Source organism: Neofelis nebulosa, chromosome 1 (genome assembly GCF_028018385.1).
Source record: "Neofelis nebulosa isolate mNeoNeb1 chromosome 1, mNeoNeb1.pri, whole genome shotgun sequence".
Taxonomy (NCBI): domain Eukaryota; kingdom Metazoa; phylum Chordata; class Mammalia; order Carnivora; family Felidae; genus Neofelis; species Neofelis nebulosa.
In genome coordinates, this window is record NC_080782.1 from 17,171,646 (window position 1) to 17,174,859 (window position 3,214).

At 29.8% G+C, this 3,214-nt stretch overlaps 1 pseudogene; it reads left to right on the plus strand.

The window, feature by feature from the left end:
* Nucleotides 1-1,971: 1,971 nt before the first annotated feature.
* LOC131489309 (U4 spliceosomal RNA) lies at nucleotides 1,972-2,098 on the plus strand (annotated as a pseudogene).
* Nucleotides 2,099-3,214: the final 1,116 nt, after the last annotated feature.

Consider the following 3,214-nt stretch of genomic DNA (forward strand, 5'->3'; position numbering starts at 1 on the left):
ATAACTTTCTTTATGTTGAATTACAGGAAAAAGGGACAAAAATATATATAATGATTTGACCTAAATAGTGGTAGTAAACTGTCAATTGCCCTTGGAAACCTTTAAGACAAAAGTTAGACACTTTTTTCTTTTTCTTGAAAAATGAGCAAATTATAGAGAATTGAGAATTCATCCTGGGGCAATTTAGACTCCTTGTGTTGTTTGAATGTTGATGAAGCAATGTCTTTCTTTAAGTTCATCAAATCAATCAAGCAAGCAAATCGGAGTCTAAAGCCAGACTTTCTTATGAAGTACATATTAAATGATCTTTGAAATTAAGCATTAATGATCATGAACAATGAAATAAGTTTCAAATACCATGTATCGGAAAGACCTTCATAAGAAAAAATGTCATTTGACTCATTTCAATAAGCCTTATTATATTCCACAAATCAAGGGATAATATAATTTAATTTTTCATATTAAAGGTTTGCAGATTTCAACTAGTTTAACGTTCACAGACTCATAATTTTTATTCACTTGGTATTTTTTAATTAAACACTTACATTGTAATATTGTTCCTTTAAAGTAAAATAAAAGTAATATGCTGCAATATTCAAATAGCATATATTGTGAATCTGCTCCATCAACATATCAAACAGACCTTCTGCTGTAACATATCTTGTTGTTCAAGAAGTATGTGTTGTTTCTTCGTTTAATCTCAAACCTTACTGAGTATTACATACAAAAAGTTTTAAGTAGTGATTTGGTAGAATCTTGTCACCTTCTTCTTCCTGTCCTTTGCATTTCATTATAATGAGGAACTAAAGCATAACACTGAGCAAAAGCTCACTGCAAAATCATTCCTTTCCCTGTTGGTAATGGTCTTCTGAGAGTGAAAATGTGAAATGATGAAAAGGTTAGAATATGCTTTAGTTCATTCTTACAAAGGTTATAATTTCATTATTTGGGTCCAAATCAAATCAATTCTTTCTTTCATTCTTCATGTTAGCCAGATTGCTGTCAAATAAATACGATACAATATTTGTTTCAACACTTAATGATAATATGTTATCATAAACCGTTAATCTTAATGACTTTCAAACTTACTTCATACTTGAATATTTATTCCTTTAAATGTCAATCTATCATTTAAACTATTGCCCGTGCAAAACAAAAAGTAGACTCTCTGATCTCAGGATGTGTGTCTCATATAACTGTTTAAACATTACAATCAGGATATAAAGGGTTTGAAAATCAATCGCATGCTTTCACAATGCACTCTGCAGCACTTGATCTGTGGTATTAACCCACAAGCACAGAAAAAGGAAATCATCTCAATAACATAAGTGATGTTTTGTAATATTTTGTATTTCAATACCAACAGCAATCAAAAACTGTTGCTGAGCTGTGATTCTTAAATGTTTCAACCTTTAAATGATCATTCATTGTTCAAACATTTTCAGTTCAATTAAAGCTAGTAAGGATGGATTATCATCATAGTGAATTGTTTTCAGTACGAATAGACAAATACACCTATGTCTCCTACCCTTGGGACAATTACTTTTTTTTTTTTTAATTTGGGACAATTGCTCTTTGTTTATAGATTTGTGGCATTGTATCTGAAATATGTCCGTAGCATACTGTCTCTTATGTACTTGAGACACTGACAATGCAAGTTACTGTCAAAACATAACAGTGAAGAGATATGATCTTTTGAAAATGTAAAAAAAATAATAAGTCTAATAATTGCATGGAGAAACAAAAATCCCTAGCATATGCTAATCAAAATTTCCCATTCTAAGCACAATATATGCAGTGGTGCCAAAATGGTACATTTTCAATTAAATTTTTGTTTGTTTTGAATTAAATTTTGTTAGTGTGTAATTTGAGTAATTTAAATAATCAAATTTCTTAAATGACCATTAAGTTCAATATACTTGAAACTTAAATGTTGTCAACTCACAGTCCTGTTTAAAAATATACTCTATAAGCTTTGCGCAGTGACAGTATCGTAGCCAATGAGGTTTATCCGAGGCGCGATTATTGCTAATTGAAAACTTAAAAATATACTCTATAGCTCATTATTAACTGTAAAATTTTTTTTAATTTTTAAAAACTAATTAATTGATAATTGATACTATTATTATTGTTATTTATCCTGGAGGAAGCTTCAAGAAACTGATCAAAACTCAGGGAATCTCTGTGTATTTCTAGATACCTATATATACATAAGAATAGCCAATAATTGTAGATATGATATTCTAAAAAAAAATTTTCAGTGCCCTTTTATTTAAACCACCTTTTTATAGGTCTGTTTATGTAGGCCAATTATAACTCTTATTTTCATATTTATTCTCTCTTCCCACAAGAACATCAACTACCATGCAATTTCTTATTATAGGAAATAGAAATTTCAACCTCCTTCAGCCTTTTTTCATGAAAACAAGGGCAACAAAAGTCCTTCTCAATTGTTTTATTTTATTTAAATAGGCCTAAATATAACAAATTACAACTATATAATATCCTAGTGAGGTATGTTTTTTAGCATATGATATGTGAAATATTATTTTAATTATATATTTCAGTGATTTAAGCTGAATAAAGGAAAGAGGAGAAATATATTTTCTGGAAAAATAAATATATTTTAAAAAATACCCAGATACTGGAGGGGAGTTAAACCTTGGAAACAAGGAAAAACACATGAAGGTGAAGTTTCCTATTAACTTTGTATTTAGGTGTCAGCCTGAGACAAGTCCAAAGTTACACATGAATATCAGTCTTTCAATAGAAAGACCTAGAGTCTCATTTTTTGAAGAACTAGACCACAGAGTTCATAGGAATTACAGATATTCGAAACTGAAGAGAAAAATGTCAGAAAGGAAAGAACCAAGGAGGGGGAGTATTCCATATATATTTTCTGCCCAAATATATGGCTGACCCCTGAACCAGACAAACATGGGACTGACTTCAAAAGGCCAGCTAAAGTTAAAAAAATAAATAAAATGAAAATTCGAGCTGCCTCTCACTACAAAGAAGAGAGTTTTATAGTTGAACTGTCCATGTAATTGCCTGCTAAAACAGAACAGAAAATATTAGCACTCTTAGGAAGAATATATCAGAACTCAGATTTTCTACATCATAACATTCAAAATATCCAGGATCCAATTTAAAATTTTAAATATATTAAGAAACAGGACAGGATAACCAATTCTCAAGAGAAAAAAAAAAAATA